The sequence below is a fragment of the Ctenocephalides felis genome, unplaced genomic scaffold, assembly GCF_003426905.1.
Source record: "Ctenocephalides felis isolate EL2017-DRISC unplaced genomic scaffold, ASM342690v1 CF-g0.4_SCAFFOLD_01886, whole genome shotgun sequence".
Taxonomy (NCBI): Eukaryota; Metazoa; Arthropoda; class Insecta; order Siphonaptera; family Pulicidae; genus Ctenocephalides; species Ctenocephalides felis.
Window position 1 is genome coordinate 87,022,687 of NW_020538040.1, and position 19,898 is coordinate 87,042,584.

A 19,898-nucleotide genomic window follows, 5' to 3' on the forward strand; every position below is an offset into this window, starting at 1 on the left:
AACGAGATCAACTTACTTAGTGATTCTGCAGCTATCGAACATTTTTATTTGTTTTGAAGACACACTTTTGGAAGAAACCAAAATTTGTACCATTTTCCGGAGCGATGCCGGAGCATCAGGCATTCCGAGCTGTTGGACTTGTGTGTGTATGTAAAAAATAAATGGAGCTAAATTATGCCACAACAAAATGCAAACATGTCAAAACAAAACGTATGAAAGTGACAAAATGGTTTGAGACGAACGCGACGACGCGCTTAATAATAACCCCGCCGGAATGTGGTCCCCCAAAAATTATTCATCGTTTAAAATGTAAAAATACACATTTGTTATGAACATCTGCGATGGTAATGATACATTAGAAAAAATCTGCAATTTAAAATGCATACTTCAAGAAAGTTCTGCGTTAAAAATACACACTTGAATTTACAATAAATAAAAATTCATTTTGGTTTTTATTTTAAGTCATACGAGTTTATGGATGAATTTAATGATAAATTTTAATATTTTTTAATATTTGTAGTTAATTTTTGCATTTTGCAGAAATATATTATATATAGAATAGGGCGAGGCACAAAGGTCCAATTTGACATTGAGAAATTATATTATTATAATTTGTTGATTACAACAAATAACACATAACAAACAAACAACTAACAGAACTTTGCAAATACATCATTGTAAAACTGTGTGTTTTGCAGAGTTTCGAACACTTCTCACATGATCCTATTTACCTCTTAGGCTGGTTGAAATAAAGACAGCCAGAGAGCAAACAGACCCAAAGTCTATTTTTTAATTTTAAAGGTTTTTTACGAAATAATAGCTACATTATGCAACTAATGCAAATTATAAATGTTATGGGTACACTTTTTACAAATATAACACTGTATATAACCCTGATCTGGTATTTTGTCAAAAAAATTGTCAGCAGAGGAATGGAATAACTTTTGTTAAATTTCTTTTTTTTAACTTAATTTACTATTTATTTATTTTTATTATTTGCTATTTCTATTATTTACTCTTCTGCCAGGGTATAGGGTCGTTCAGTTGGTCCTTTTCTTATAAAATCTGTTATATGAAAAAAAAATTTGAATGACACTGCAAAACAATAATACATCTTATAAAAGAATTAAATAACCTATACTTAAAAATTATATTAAAATCTCGTAAACCACAGTGGTCACAACTAAAAAAAAAATAACAACGAAAGAAAATCTCATTATGGATTCTCAAACATTGCTGTTGATCTGAAACATTGCAGTTTATTTTATTAATTATCAGCTGTTAAAAAAATTTAACTTTACTTGTTATATATATGATATATATGATTTATATTTTCAAACAAAAAATCATTGCTGCAATTTATGAAAATAAGGCTACAAGTACTACAATTACAAATTACAAAACTACAAGAAGTTACACCATTTAATATTGTGGATAAGATTTAAAGTAATGTGAATTATTACCGCGACTAGAGTCTTAATTAGGTGCCTGTCAAAAATATTTTGACTTAACATTTGTACTTCGTATGTAAATAACATGTTTACCCTCATAAATCAGTTCCTAATAATATCTAGTAGTTTCCATGTATACATAATGAATTTTATTGCCATTAGCGATTAAGCGCAACACACGTAAAAACTAATAAATCATCTTTCCGTTTAATCCGAAAAATCTGTATATCTTCCTTATCTTCTCGCAGCTTGTTTACATAACATCCAATATGTATCCCAAATTCGTAAAACAACATCGACCCGAATGTATTTCGCTACATCCAGGGTTATATACAAACAAGCAACTTATCAAAAGTTGTTTAGGAAATTAAGTTTTTGAAGTTTACGCACATGTGCATTTGTCTCTTGTGTAATGTTTGAATATCGGCATGTTTCCACCATATGGCTGAGAGCTCCAGCAGTTTCATTGAAACTGGCAGCCGTTGTTAGACGGATACGACTTGTTAGTGAGAGGTGCCTCGAAAATAGATCTGGCCAACGTGGATTTTAATGTAACTGTGATTTTAAATGCTTTCAATTGATGTAGGAAAAAATCCAATACAGTACAAATAAGTGCTTGCCGAACTTCCACTATTTCAGTAACAACAACTTAAATCTTAAATGTTAACTAATTAATTTTAAAGGTTCTTTGCATCGACACTTTTGTAAACGTGTTAGTTTTACATAGGGCATATCACATGACTAATATAATATAATATAATATAATTGAAATTATGATTTTTTTTTATCATAATATAAATTTCATATCATTGCTTTAGTAGGGGAGAATGGATACGGTTGTGCCACGGTATGGCAGTGAGCGTCGTTACTACTGATTTTGAGATAGGGTCCAACGGGAAAATGATGAAGTATGTTTGTTCGAACAAGTTTACATTGTTGCATTGAGTCAGCGCCTATTAACATGATCTGTAGACCGCATTGCTTATAAAGAGTCAAAAAAAAGTTTATTCAATTTCTTTTAATAATAACTGTTGCTTGTATACAGGTAGATCATATTGTTTGTTATTTTGCTGTAAGTTAAACATAAGTAATTAATTAACATCAAAATTAGTTTTTGCAAAAATAATTTATTTCAGACATAACGACGATTTGTTTTTAAAAATGTGCGTTGGGTACGATTGTGACATGTGGGTGTGGGCCTTTCTTTTATGCATGAATATTAAACAGATAAAGAAAAATCTAACTAAGATAAAAACGAAAAAGAAAGGGTAATTTATATTAAATACAAGGAAAAAACATCACAAAGTTTTTAGTAACTCTAAAAAATTATCTTTTGGTATATATCGTTATATTATATTTATAAGCTATGTTTAAATACTTATGTTGTATTGAGTTACATATTTCTGACAATAAAAATCACTATAAACCGTTTCGGTGTTTGTACCTATTGTTTTATAAATTATTTTTATGCCTGTCACAACCGTTCTGGGAGTGTGACCTTTTTCTTGTGTGATTTGATTTTATGACTAATCCATAGTATTTAAGGGCAGTATTTTAGCATTTTCACGACGACAAATGTTCAAATTATCAATTAATTACCTTTTCTTCCAGCTAACTGGCAAATTAACAAAATTTTTGCTCATAAAATCAAGACACAACCGTACCCAGTATTCCCTACGGATTGCTAAGATGATTTATTCATTAATATCTCAAAAATCTTTTTTAATATTTTATATTTTCATATTCTTAGAAAATGCAGCATTTATGTAACTAAATATATTAAATTGGTACTATTCGGCTTGAAGAATGGGTTAATATTATATAAATGTTACATATATAAATTATCCTTTAAGATAGTAAAGTATCCTTTAAGATAGAACTCTTAAAAATGTTGCTATTTATATAAACGCCATAAATTGCGCTTTTCATTAAATTATGTGTTTTTAATTATTATTTACATGACGCAGATTAAACATTGTATTCTAATATTTTTCGCCTGGTAAGGCTTTCAGTAATGTTGGTGAAAAATGTGTAAATATAAAATTTTAAAATGCTACCCAGTAGTAGTCATTTTAGAGTTGCAAATTGATGATATAAAATTACAGAACAGTAATAATAACTTTACATTATATGTTATTAACTAAAGCTAAAGAGATAGTTCTTTTGGGTCTTCTGGGCATACTTAATAAGATCATGTCTTTGGTTAGTTGTATTCTAATATAATCTGGAAATCTTTTATATACAGATATAAGGATTTTTAGTAGCATTTAATTGTTATAGGAAATTGGCATATAATCAATAATTATCATAAACAAGAATGATCGTTATTGTTGGCGTATTCTCGAAGTTGTAGTCTACGCTGTAAATATTTTGAATTTGAATTATATATGTTGAAATGTTTAAAATATAACTTTTTACGCCCGGAACAAAAACCGACTCAAATAAATGATGATTGATGGCGAACAAGATTTCAATCTGTGCTTGTTTCCTGTTCGGCAAATTCCTATCGCAAATCATAGCTGGTGCATGTCATAAAACATTTATTTTCTCAAAAGTATCTGTTGAACCGAAAATAGACTCGTCGCTGTCAACTGCATAAACAAGTGCGACTCCAAATTAATAAAATCATCAGTCAGTGTGGCCTCCGTTAAGATATTAATAATGCGACCTAAAGAGTTTGTTAAACGATGGGATGGCATTTACGACCTTTTAACTACAGGACGAACGTGCTTTTCTCGCGTGACGAATTCGAAGTTTTCGATGCTACCATCTCGTCCTTATTCGTTTCGACTATTTTAAGTGCCTAAACACGTGTTCTAGCATCTGTGCCCGTGAATTGAATTTGTTTTTATTAGTAAGAGAGATTTTTACAATTCCCTCGATACAATTACTCTAATGGCACTTACAAACCAAATCACTCTTGGAGATATCTGTAGCCAGAAATCTCTGAAAGCGTAGTTCTTGTGATTTTTCTTACAGCCTCGCTCAACTCAACTACGGTGTGCCTATTTTAGGATTTGTATCACATGGAGATATAAAATACAAATTACACTTAAATTTAGGTTTGATCTGTTGATAGAATAAATATATGAAGTAAAATTTTTTAATGAATTATCAGCCATTTTAACTGTTTTTAACAACTTTCACAAAAAATTATAACAGCCAGATATCATTATACTGAAAATAGAAAAATATGCTTTTAAACCTAATGTTTTACCCGAGGACAGGTCTGTAGGCTGAATTGAAAATCCAAATTAAAAGTTTTTGTGACGTATTTACATTATTACCTTCTTCAATGAGTTTAACCTGATTTTTTTTCTCGATATATCAGTCAATCTGAATCGTTTGACACCAATTAGAAAATTAGTGAGTCAAATTTTAACTTTCTGTCAAAAGCGACTGTACCGATTTTCATTCCATCAAAATCTATGAATTCACGTTGATTAGTTTTGCGCGAAGATCGGCCAAGCCTTTACTTTATAATTAGCAGAAAAGTGAAAACTTTTTACCCACGTTTTCGCAAAAAATACTGAACCAATTTTGAAATTTAAAAAATTGTTTAAAATATGTAAGTTGGTAATTGTTGTAAGTCGTTCTGGTGAAAATTGGAGAGACCGTTTCTTCGTTCTTAATTGTAGTTTTTTTTAACAGTTTTGATGAAACTTGACAAATTAATAAAGTTCATTGGCTGAACAAACAATTTAAAATATTATAGGCCTACAACAAACGATTTAAATTTTAACCCTTCTTTGCATGGTGATGAAAATTTCAATAATCTCAATTATGATTTTTATAAGTTCTTTGGTATATTATTGTACATGTCAGTAATCAAAATTTACAAGATCATACTGGTCGCCAAAGTTCATACAATAAACATATGGAAGAAGTAGAACTCGTGGATAGCTTTTTGAGCAGAAATCATATAACAATGAGATCTAAAAAGTGGTATTTGCGTTTTTTCATCTACTTGATCTAGCTATCATAAACTCTTGGAATGTTTATAAAAGTCTGCTTACAATGGGCCAATTCAGTAAATGTGGCGTAAATTTGTGCTTAAATAAAAATAATAATTGTTTTTCAAAATATAAATATTATTCTAAAAAATAAAGAAGATTGAGTAAACAATATTTTTTTATTTATTTAGTTCTGAGCTAAATATGTGGCAGTGCATGATTATGTAAATTTCCATCATATTGTTTTTTACATAATACATACTCCTATTTACATTAGAATTTTTTAAAATATTTTTTTTTAATCTAGAGCATCAATTACATCAGCCTGATTTATTTTATTAGAATAAAAAAAATATGCAAAGAAGGGTTAAAATTTAAAACAATGTGTCGCGATTTTACATAATATGCGCATGAATTCTAATAATGTATAATATTTAAACTATTGTCGAAAATAACTAACATGTTTATTAAATTTGCACAAAATAAATAATCTGCTATAGCTTCCAACATTATAGAGCCCTCGATATACTTATAAAACATTCATAAATTAATATTAACTTCTTATTGATCATGATGATTATTTACAAATGTCAAAAAGTTCATGCAACTTGCATTTGGATCAAATGCCAGTTACACCTAGATCGTATACATATTTCAACATAGCTAATATGTTAAAAACATTTTGAGAAATTCTATTTGATAAGGAAAAATTTGAAAGCAATTAATGTGACGAACCGTAAGTACCGGGATCTCAAGTCTCATCAAAATATACAAAAATTAACTTTCAGCTGTTTATCGCTTGAAAAATAAATATTTTACAAACTTGCACGTTCTTTATATTATGCCACTGCCGTGTTTAGTAAAAGTTTTAAGGCAATCATAATAAACATAGAAATTGCATATCGTATCATACGATTTCCGGCGTTTTCTATGTCATGTGTTTTCCGAACCGATTGCGATTGGTTGTTTATTCTGTCAAAGAACCGTAAAGTGGGAATATGAATATGCGGATCCACAAGGGATACTTCTGTTTTACAACGTATATCCTGTAATCTGAACCTAGGCACTTCCAAGTTTTTTGTTTCACGTCACGACTTTGACTGATAATTTTTATGAAAATTACTATGATTTTTTCACAAAACATAGAAATTACACTAAAGTAAAAAAAAACTCTAGAGCAAACAAACCTATTCAATGACAATTTTGTACGAGCATTTTTTTAATCATGTAAACCTTCATATTTTTGTTAAATGATTAGAGAATAATTTAATAGGGTTAAAGCGGGCTTAAAAATACGCAGGTGAAAAGGATCACCTATATCTCAAAAACAAGTAAAGTAAGAATTTTTTAACAACAATAACTGAAAGTAGAAGAAAAAATATATAAAGCTAACCATCACTTTGATTCTTACGATGTTGCTATCGGGAGATAAACGGCAATGTTTGAAATCCATAACGAAAGTATTTATTTTTCGATGTTAGTTTTTTTGGTTGTGAGCAGGGTTGTTTTGTTTACCAGATCTCAATATAATTTTTAAATATGCGTTATTTAATTATTTTAAAAGATTTATGTTTATTTTAAGTTAGATTCAAATGTTTTTTTATGTAGCCTCTGTAATAGTCTACACGTGGGTTTTGGTTAAAAAGCAATTTTACAAGAGATATTAAATAAATAGTTTCCAATAGTTTCCAACTCCGCTGATGAATATTTCTGACGAAAAACCAGATCAATGTAATATGCGATGTAATCTTCGTAAAAATGTGTGCATGAAATTTATATTTCGCTTTAGTTGAGTAATGCAGCTATTATTTTATAAAATTCCTTTAAAATTACAAATAACACATTGAACCTGTTTTTCCCCTGACCATCCCATTTTATCATGCCTATGGGGTAAAAAAGACCAGGAGAGAAATTTTTGAAAAACAGCAAAAAACACATTTCTTTGATGAATTAGCTGGGAGTTTTACTGAACATAGTCAGATGGTTGTTTGTTTGATATGTGTAATTTGTTGTGATATAGTTGGTTTGGTTTTCACAATATAATTGTTTAAATTCGAATTGCACCTTTGTACTCTATCCTACCCTACTTCCTACGTATTTATAATATTGGCGGTGACACTTTATTGTTCTTTGCTCATATGACTATTAATTTCTAATATTCATATTACACTTGCAGATTGAACATATTTTCAACAATTTTTGCCCTGTCGTTATTGTTGCAATATTTATAATCCAATATCTTACTATAGTGCATATCTTTATGTTATAGTTTTATAGTGTATGACACATTTGAGTTACTATTAGAGGTAGTACAAATATATGTTTGACACAACTGAGCAACAAAACATTTATTTTGAAGAGTAATTTAACAAATTTACATACAACATTATTAGTCTTCAAGATTAGCACTGTTTGGTTCATTACATTCAACTCCTAGAAGTTTTATAAATATAATTAATAATTTTATGCGGTATTTTTATCAAAATTATTTTTGGCCATAAATTTGAACGGTATTCCCGTTTTCTGTATATTGGTATCGGTATTGCATTCCCTAATTTCGGATAAATAAAAAAATCAATAAGTTACTATTGTATTGCTTAGCCTTAAAATATAATATAAGATTTAGGTATTTTGAATTAAACTGTTTGCTTCTGTAATATTTAAATTAATTATATGGATACTCATAAACTTGGTATAAAAGCTTTATAAATTAATAATGGTCACGACTTAAATATAAATTAAATTTATTATTTTCTTTATACCTCATATTTTTTACTAAAACTTATATAATAGACATATTAGGTTTAGCCATGTAGGTACAGCATTATACTGTTTCCGGAAAACTTTTGGAATTACAGAGTAAAAGCGATGGATTATCTGGCTATTTGGAAAATATTTTTCTCATACGTTTGCGAGCAAGCAAAATAAACATATACATAGGTTTGTGGCATCTATCACTTTTGTAGCACTGTGAACATAAAGAATATGGAGAGCAAATGCATAAATTTTATTGTATATATATATATATACAATATATATATATATATATATATATATATATATATATGTGGGTTTAAGAATAACACAAATTAAAAAACTGAGTAATTTACAACTCCAAGTTTGTTATATTCTACATTACGGTTTATATCGATTTATGTATAAGTTTTTATATATGATTTATGATTAATAACTTAAATATGATTTTAAAATAATAAATACTATTCAAGGATGTAATAGAAAACAGTTTCTTTTAAATAAATCATTGTTTTAATCAGAATTGCGAACTCTTAATAAGAACTATTTGATTACATGTTATAGGCTTTTTTTACTTATGATGTTATAATATATTTTATATTTTTTTAACTATATATGTGTTATTTTTCTCACTTTTCAGTCTTGTATAAAATCATTTTTCTTCATAAGTAACCTGAAAAAAATTAGCACTTGTTCGTTACTTTTCATAATTTTTGTTAATCTTTGTGAAATTGAAAATAATTGTTCGAATTTATTAATATGAGAAGCTATTTTAACCTGCTTTTGGAATTTTGTATTCGACAATTTTTTTATACATGAAATAGTAGTCTCATATAAGCATGCTCGCTGTATTTATCATTTTCAGATATCTGATGGGTAGTTGTAATTTTATTATCAAGTAATTGCGAAGATTCAATTTTAACCTATACTTTTTGAAAATCCGGGATAATCCGGGACAAAAGATCTAAATCCGGGACATATATTACTCTTATTACTAAAAAAAACCGGGACACAAGGTGAAATCCGGGATTGTCCCGGCCAAACGTTAGTCATTATTGAAATAACTAATAGGATGCATGGCAACGTGCTTTAAGGCAAATTGCTAAAACTTTCCGTACCGTAATTAAAAATCTTGGTACGAAACCCAAAAAAAATACACAAAATGTGTACACATTAAAATCTCTATAAAATATCTGATAATTTGATGTACATATGTGTTTGTGTATATGTGTACACATTAAAATCTCTATAAAATATCTGATGATTTGATGTAGGTACATATATCCAATAAAGATTTTTGATCGCCAAATGACATTTTTTTAACTTATTTTTATTGAGAGTCCATAACCATTGGACCTGCTTTCCCAGAAATTTAATCAGTTCTTTATCTTGTCAATACAAGTAAAATGTTTTTAAATTATTAAAACCCGCTCCGTTCTCTTAAAAACTGAGTTACCGTTTTTGACACTTTTTACCCCGTATCTTCGAAACGGCTAGACCTGCCTATGCCAAAAACTAATCAGCACGTCTCCTTATTAATAGGAATCGAATGTTTTTTGATAAATTGAAATCGGTTGAACCGTATTCCCGAAATCGTCGACGATTATTAGTATCCGCACACACACGCACATACACACACACATTTTTTCTAAGGTATGCCAAAATTTTCAGAAACCTCTGAAACGTGAAAATATATAAAAATGTTTATATTCGATTTTTTGCGATTACTATAACTTGCCCTACGGGAAGTTAAAAATACAAGTTATGTTATTTTATTCTTACTCTTTGATGATCATTTCCTAATAAAGCTTTTCAAGTATTATGATATCGTCATAAAACTTTTGCAACTCTAATCTTTATCGACCCTGGCCACAAGCATCGGAGTTCCGCTCGGCGCCACGTTGACTGAAATCTCTCCCTGCTCTGCGTTGCGAAATGTTCGCCCCCAACCCCATTCTGGCGTAAGCAGAAGCATCCCCCATACATCGCTCGACCCCTAGATCGCTTTAGTCTGATTGTGTTGTTGATTCCCCACGATGACAAATCGTTCCGCCGGGCAATGCAGACTCTCGCAAACGATGACACAGGTGCTGATTGTACGTGATTACTTGGTGAAGAGCGGAAACTTGATATTTATTTGCTTTGAATTGATCGCGAGATTGCGCACACGATCGCGGTCGAAATAATATATGATAAAGAAACTGGCGATGACAGATTATATGGTGCCATGTTAATATTTTTGGCGCACTGAAGTTTTATAACCAAATGAAAACATGGAACCAATTTTACAGCATTTCAAAACCAGTTTTAATTGAATATAAAAGTAAAATATAATAATAATTATATATAAAAATAAATGCGTAAAAACTTATGTATTAAATTATTTATAATTGTACCAAACGTTTCGACATAAAATTTTGTCTTATCATCAGTGGATCTACAAAGTAAAAAATTGGAAAAAATATAAAAACTTGATCTATGGTAAAAATTGGTAAAAAAACCATATATAGAAATCATAGAAACGTTTCAAAAAATTAAAAATTGAATTAAAAATATTTGCCTTTTATATGATGTATCGCGGTAGAAGAACCTAATCATCTCCACATCAAAATTAACTGCTCTACATAAATAAAATAAATATATAATGAGTAAGTTCTTTTAGGGCGATATATCAAATATATAATACATATAATCCTCGGACACTGTAGATATCACAAGTCCCTATGCAAAAATACTTTTTTCTACATATTTGTGAAACAAAATTTTCACTATTTTTCCTTTCTACAAAAAAAGAAGTAAAATCATGATTATTGACAAGTTAGTTGTATCAATGTTAGTGCAAACTTTTGTGCTGTGTAAACATCTTTCAACATTATTGTGAAACAAAATTTTCATTATTTTTTCCTTTTACAAAAAAGGAAAAAAAAATCATGACTATTGACAAGATAGTTGTATCAATGTTAGTGCAAACTTTTGGGCTGTGTACACATCTTTAGATGTAAGATACCAAGTTCAATATCCACATATCCAAAATCTTCATTCGAGAGAATCTTCATTTTTTCATACATTATGACATAAAGTTATGTCATTATTAGTGGCTATGAACAAATTGGCAAATAAGCGTTATGAAACACATTGATAACAATAAATATATTAAACACCATTGCTATCACTAGAACAGTCAGCATTCCGCATCCGAAGCAAACTCAATGTCTGCATTCTGAATACGCTCTAATGATAATTATTAATGAATTTTATAATACTTATTCTCTAATTTATGCATATCTATTGATAACAAAATTATATGTCAGTATTGCTTGCTTATGAATAAACTGCTTGATATGAGTTTGAAATAATAATTATTATTATTGATTACATTTATTTTAAACATACATAATTTTTTTCGCATTGTAAGGTAGGGTAGAACGGAGCTTATAAGTCCGTGGGAAGAAAGGTCCTCCAACAATATCTCAAAAACAATTAAGGTTAAGAATTTTTAACAACAATATTTGAGGGCAAAAGATGTGTAACCATCCATCACCTTGATTCCTAAGACGTTGCTATCAAGAAATAAACGGCAATGTATGAAAATATGTAACAAAAGTAGTTTCTTCCGTTGTTAGTTTTTTCGGTTGAGCACTGTTGTTTAGTTTACGAGACCCTAATATAATATTTAAGTATGCATTATTTAATTGTTTTATAAGATGCAATGTTATATCTATGTTAGATTCAACAGTTTTTTATACAATCTCTATAAAAGCTTACATATGAGTGGGTAGAAAGGACCAGCTAAAACTTCACCCTGACATAGGTGTAAACAATAAAAAAATAGTAGATAAAAGAGTAAAATAAGTAAAAAAAAAACAATTTTAAAAAATATTAAATAAATTAATAGTTATTCTAAGAATATTTCTGACAAAATACCAGATCAAGTTCGAATAAGTGTTATCTCTGTAAAGAATATGCCCACGAAATTTATATTTTGGTAAAATAATGTAGTTATTATTTTGTAAAATCTCTTAAATTTAAAATAAAGACATTGGATCTGCTTGCCCCCGCCTATAGGGTAAAGGGAGACTGATGGCAAATTTTGGAAAACCAGTAAAAAACATATTTCTATAATCAGAAATTTACTGGAAATTTTATTGAACATAGTTCTATAGTTGTTTGTTTGATATGTGTTATTTGTTTAGATGTAGTTCATTTGGTTTAGAGAGTATAATTACTTAAAGTCAAATTAGACCTTTGTGCTTACCCCACCCTTAAACGTAAGGATATATAAAAAAAATATTTTTTATTTTTTGCGATTACTATACCTCACCCTATGGTACCCTATGGGAAGTTAATAAAATGCATATATATGTCAATACGTATGGCAGAATAATAATAATAATAATAAATAAATATATTTCAGTAAATATAAATGTGTACACAATATTTCTTATTACGGATTTTTACCCGTGGGTATATCATCCCTCATATCTATGCTATCAATACAATAAGTATTTCAAATATAAAAGTTGTGACATAATTGTGTGACAAAAAAAAGAGGAAAGAAAAATTATCCTCCCAAAAAAAATCACATAGCAATATTTATAATAAAAGATAATTACACAAAAACAAAAGAAAAACAAAACAAAAGATTTATTCGTTCTGAAGGAGATTTCGTAACGAGCCAAGTATCATCCGCTGCTATGGGTCGATCAGTATATAGTTTGGCATGGCGTGATTGCGTATGGCAGAATAAAGATTCTATTAAATCTTTTGTTTTTCTATTTGATTAATGCTTTCTAAGATATTTATATTTATACAATATCAATTAAAATTAATTATATTATTAAGAAGTATTACATTATTAACATTGTATGTGCAATCAATTACATATTTTTTTAAATAAATATCAAAAACAAATTTAGTTTTGCGCGAGAGAAGAGGGTTTATCAAATTTTTATACATACGAAGTATCAAGTTAGAAGAAAACATAAATCGGCACCGAGCTGACTTTTTTTTTATAATTGTATTTGAACAGCGATCAGAACTTATGGGTTCTATGAGCTGTTGTGATTAATATCTTACAAACTAAGTTTGTTTTATTACAGATGGCAACCCAAACAGTTGTCACATCTCTGTATAATAAATTTTTATTACAATCTCTATAATAGGGCAAGTATGGTGCAACAATGCCGGGTTTGGGCTGTTTTCACTTAGAAACATATTGCTATCTATATTTCCAAGTGAAAATCGTTGTCACTGTTGCCTGACAACAGGCTGCTCGAAGTGGCTATCGAACCCGGGACCTCTGAAACAAGTCCCGTCGCTCTTAACCGCTTACCTACGGGCGAGCCCTTGAGTTGACTTTTAAAAGAATATTCTCCATCAAGAAATTTTATAATTCGTATTTCATTTAGTAATTCTGCATCACTTATGCAATGCAAAATTTCGTTGCTAAGTAGGTGCACATGTTGAATTGCACGAAAAGTGGAAAAGCAAATCCACGTGTAAACAGATGAGAGCTGACACCGCGCAACACGCATATCATTACCGTTCGCGGAAGAACGAGTTGATCACTCTATTATCGTATTAGTCCACAAATTTCCCTGGCACGTCACGAAACTTACGAAACTAATTAGCTCGACGGAGCACACTCTCATCAGCTGTGTTCACTCGGAACATTAGCCCACTTTCACGTGTGTACGGCATTCGATTCTGTAAATATTGACCCGGGATAGTAATACGACTACGACGAGGATATAAACAACTTGCTAATACAATGCTATTGTTATAAAAACTATATAATGGTCAGAACAATATTATTAATTTTCAATTAAAAACTAGTTATCACAATAGGTGCTGATATATTTAAGATTAAATAACTTATTGTGTTATATAATACGTGTGATACGAATTGGAAAATATTTTGCAGAAGAAGAGAGTAAATGCAATTTGATGAAACAATTCTATAGTTATAAATCCTCTATAGTGATCAGAAAAATATTATTAATTTACAATTAAGAACTAGTTATCACAATACGTGCTGATATATTTAAAATTAAATAACTTATTTTGTAAAACATGTGGTACGAATTGGAAAATATTTTGTGAAGAAGAGGATAGTTGTTATTTGTTGAAATTTTGCTACGTTTATAAAATCTGTATAGTGATCATAAAAATATTATCAATTTATAATCTATAACCAGTCATCACAATACATGCCGATATATTTTTCTCTAACGAAATCATAGTTTGAAGAACTTTTTTTTTATTAAATTTATATGTAACAATCAGAATAAAGTAAATAAATTAAAGAACTTATTTTACAAAACATGTGATAGGAATTGGAAAATATTTCGTGGAAGAAGAAGATATAATTCATATATAGCGATCAGAAAATATTATTAATTTACAATCTGAAACTAGTTATCATAATGCATGCCGATATATTTTTCTCACACGAAATCATAGATTAAAGAACTTAATTTACAAAACATGTGATAAGAATTAGAAAATATTTGGTGGAAGATAGATATAAAAATATAGAGTGATTATGATAATATTATTAATTTGCATACTGAACATTAAATATAACAATTATTATGACTTGCAAATATTTTTCAAGAGTAAACTTTATAGATTGAAGAATTTATTTTAAACAACATATGATAAGAATTTGAAAATATTTTGCAAAAGAAATGCAAATTAAATAACAATTGAAATGACAATTGAAAATTGATTTCATACATTCACTATAATTTATACTTGATAAATAGAAGTCTTTTCTAGTATAAGCAAAGCCTACTATACCGGGATTCTGATCGATTTTACCCGTTATTTATATAAAAATACCGCTATTTTCGTATTACCGGTATTTTGATAAAAAATGAATTTATGCTCTTTGTTTTACCCATACCGAGACAAATATGGCAATATAAAACGATTGTTTAAGATTTACATGTAGAACCAAATTAGTAGGGTTTTATTCATACAATTTTTTACACACGATGTAATTCCTTATATTGTCTTTTTTAACAGCAATCAGAACTTAAGAGTCCTATAACCTTTTTTTATTTCATTTAGTAATTATAACTATCTATAAATATGACATCTAGTAATTTTTTTGATTAATATAAATAGAAAGGGCATATCAGACCGCCCAGTGGTGGTCCTAATATTATTGTTGTTAAACTAAAATATTTTTGATCCAGGTAGTCTTATAAACTAATCAAATTAAACTATACATATTAGATTAAACATAAAATAATCTACTAATTTTATGTAGTATTAAACCTAGGACTAGGTCTACATTATTTCTAGACGATAACATAAGAACCTTATTGTGCTAACTGAATAAGTTTTGTACTCTTCAGTCTGTATTCGAGAGTTGTATCATATAATTTGGCTGCAAGTTCGTTGCTGTGATTGTCAATATTCTTTTTGTGTCTCATTGAATAGTTTTTAGTTTCTTCTGTGACTGTGGCTGTGCAAGTGTCTTGATGTTTCATTCAGTTTGGGACATATCTGGGAGCTCCCACTGCTTGTCTTAAGAGTTTGTTCTGAAACCTTTGTATGATTTGAATGTTACTTTTTTTGGCGGATCCCCATAGTTGAACACCGTATGTCCAAACTGGTTTTATGATGGTTTTATATAGCAACATTTTGTTGTAGGCTGACAGTTCTGATTGAATTCTATAACCTTTTGTGCTGATTTTACTTAATACTATTCTTAAAACTGGCCGGTTCCACAGATGGCAACCCGAACAGTTGTTGTATCTCCGTGTGATGAATTATTATTACAATTTATGTAATAGAGCGAATATTTTTCTTGATGCAGCATTATCGGATCAGAGCTATTTTCACTTGGAAACATATTGCTATCTATATTTTCAAGGAAAAGCTGTTGCCACTACGGCTTGACAACAGGCTGCTCGAAGCGGGATTAAACCTGGGACCTCTTGAAATTGTAAAAGGAATTTTACAATTGATAAATTAAGATAATAGGTATTCTAACTCTGTTTATAAATGTTTCTGACAAAGTACCAGGCTGAGGTTATATGCAGTGTGATCTTTGTAAAAAATGTGCCAATAAAATTTGTATTTCGCATTGGTTAAATATAGTAATTAATATTTCGAAAAATTTCTTTAAATTAAATATATGACTTTGAATCTAATTGCTCCTTGGCTCTCTTTTTTATCTCGTCTATGAGATAACAAACAGGACAGGTAACAAATTTAAAAAAAGTAGAAAAGCGTATATCTATCTATAATTTAGAATTTAGAATTACCTTAGAATAAGGTGTTATGTGTTGTGGTGTACTTAGGCAGAATAATTACTGAAAGTCTAATTAGGCCTTAGTGCTCATCCCTCTCCTACTGTTTATTTGCAAAAACTGCAAACTATAGTTTTATTGTCAGATTTAGATAATTTCATTAGATAATTTAGATAATTCCAGATAGTTTTTCGAGTGTGAATGTAGTAGAATGGCTATAAATTTTCAAATATTATTTTATTTAGGTTTTCTAAATTTTAATGCCACTTTTAGAACAAAGCAGATTTTAATACATGGATTTTGCTTTGATTTGGTATATTTCATACAATACATGTTTAGTTTAATTTTATCATAAATTCTTCTAATTGTTCATGTTGAGAATTAGTTCAAACTATGCATATTAGATTATATTAATAAATGTCAAATAATACTTGTGCTTGTACAAATCGCAGCCTTGTGTGTTTTGTGTGCAAGAGGCTTCTCGGATACAGTATTCATTGAATCATAACTTTCCAATTACGCTAAGTCCTCTCCTTCCTGTCTGTAACAGAACGCTCCAGTGTTCGATGACTTTTATCCACATTACTCATATGACATAGTGACACCTACGGTGTAGAGCAAATAGTAACGACCTTTCACTCGGCTCCGCACATGTGACCGAATACTTCCCAAATTCGTCTAAAATTACCAAAAACTATCATTCGAAACGCAACAGAGCAATGTACCTCCCGCATTCCAGCACATGGATTTCCTAATTGACTTGTGAATGGTTTCTATCTCGTTTCACAAAAAATGAGAGAAGTTTTTTTTTATATATGTTGGTCCTCGTCGGTGCTTCACATGATACGTAATTTATAGTGAACTTTTTTTTCAAGAGTTCGAATTCCCTCAGCTGTTATTGACTATTAGGAATTTTGTACTAATAGGTTTATTACATAATTTTTTTTGAGTTGCGTCTTCAATTAGGATCTGTCGTAATTGAAAACAATGTTGTTAAATAGAAAAAATAAAAAATGACGATGACGATTTTTATAATGAACTTTATAATTAATTAATTCATTAATGTATACTAGTTAATTTTAATTAATATGTTATTGTTAAATTCCCATAGGGTAAGTTATTGTAATCTTTCAAAAATCGAAAATGAAAATTTTTGCATATCTTCACGTTTCAGAGGTTTCTGAACGTTTTGGCATACCTTAAAAAAAATGAATGTATGTATATGTGTGTGTGTGTGCGTATGTATGGATACATTTTTTATCCACGTTTTTGAGCGATTAACCGATTTTAAATATTCAAAAAACATTCGATTTCTATTGATAGGGAGATGTGCTTATTAGTTTTTGGCAAAGACAGGTTCTTTGTTTTTTGACAGAACGGAGCATCCGATTTGAATGATCCAAAAAACATTGAATTCGTAATGATAGGGCGAAGTGGTAATTAGTTTTTGGCAAAGGTAGGTCTAGCCGTTTTAGAGATACGGCGCTAAATATTCAAAAAATGGCAGTTTTTGAGAGAAAGATTTGATTTGAATGATTCAAAAAACTTTCTGCTTCTGTTGACGAAACGATTGCTTTGGAGAAAAAATTGTTTTTTCTGATTTCGAAATTAAAAAAAAAAATTTTAATATCGAAAATAATTCCGCTTTTAAGTTTAATTCTAGCTAAAGTGGTGAAAAGCTTTCTAATATACTTCAAATGAATAATTTTAACTTCAGTTTGTATAATTCTTATAAATATTAGACAATATCCTTGATTTTAAATCCACTTGATCCAGTTTTGTTTATTTACTTTTATGTAAACATATATAAACATTTTCGTACAATTGATAAGCTCTTATATTTTACTTATAAAATACGAATAATGAAAGTTACAGTATCTGTAATGATCTATTTGAAAACATTTGCTATTCCTCGAATATTTCATTACGGTACGGGAAGATCCAGTAATTTGTCTTAAGGCACGATGTTATGCACTACTAGTTACTATTTAATGCTCATTGTCATAAAAATTACCAAATTAATAATTAATACCACATATGATATCATTTAGTAAATTTGCATTGAGATCTCGTGTAATTTTTCTATTAATTAATGAGATGATAACAATTTCATGAACTTGAAACCGTTTAACTTTTTATGAAGATTTCTGGTTATTTTTTTTAAAGACTCTACAATATAAACATCATCAGTAAGAATACACAAAATAAATATCCATTAATTTTACTATAAAAGATCTTTTAGGTCTTAATTATAGTTTTTCGAATGTTTTGTGTTTAACGTTTTTAACACTCACAGTCTCTCCCTCTGGGTATATTATGAAAGTTAATAACTGAGAAACATGCTTAGCGTCACATGCAGCCATCTGGCTGGACCCGATTCTGAACAAAAGGATATTGCTAAAAAGATCCGTTGTCCCTACGGAGTCGATTCCCTTCGTGGTGGGTGAATATTATTATTACCAAATGTTACGCAATGGGGGAGAAGTGTTGTGGAACCTGACACGTTGTCCTTATGCTGCCTTTGTCTATATTTGTAATTTATAAATATATATTTATATACAATTACAAAATTAGTGGTGTATGGCATCGTGCCTTAAGGCAAATTGCTGGAACTTTCTGTACCGTAACAAAATGTTCGAAGAATATTAGATGTTTTGTTGAAGCAAGCAGTAAGTTCTTTGAATCATTCAAATCGGACGCTTAGTTCTCTCAAAAACTGTCATTTTTTGCACATTTAGCTCTGTATCTCTGAAATCGCTGGACCTAGCCATAAACTAATCATCTCTTCTCCAAACCATTTTGAATTGAATGTTTTTTAGATCATTCAAATCGGATACTCCGTTCTCTCAAAACTCGATTTTATTTTCTACACTCTTTGCTCCGTATTTCTGTAACGGCTGGACCTGTCTTTGCCAAAAACTAATCAGCACATCTCCTTATCAGTAGGAATCGAATGTTTTGTGAACCATTCAAATCAATTGATTCGTGCGCCCGAAGACGAGGACGAAAAAATGCGGACATACACACACACACAAAAATCCATTTTTTCTGAGGTATGCCAAAATGTTCAGAAACCTTCAAAACGTCTAGAAATGCAAAAAATTTTATTCTCGATTTTCGGACCATTACTATAACTACCCTACTGGAAGTTAATAATCATATTGTACGCTTTGAGTAATCTATGATTATTTTGATTACCGCATTTCTTACTTCCAAATTAGAGGCCAAAAACTTCAAAAATAGTTTAATAAACTAAGAAACGATTATTAGTTATAGGACAAGTGCAGAATTGGGTACAATGTACAAAATTTTTATTTGAAATTAAATTATATTTCATTTGTATTCTACGAATTTGAATCTGAATTTATTTATAACCAAACAGAATGAATGAAATTTTTATTAAGCATTTGGTTTTCTTATCTTAAATTTTTATATATTCAGAAGAGACATGTTGCAAAGTTTTGTATTAGGGTAGA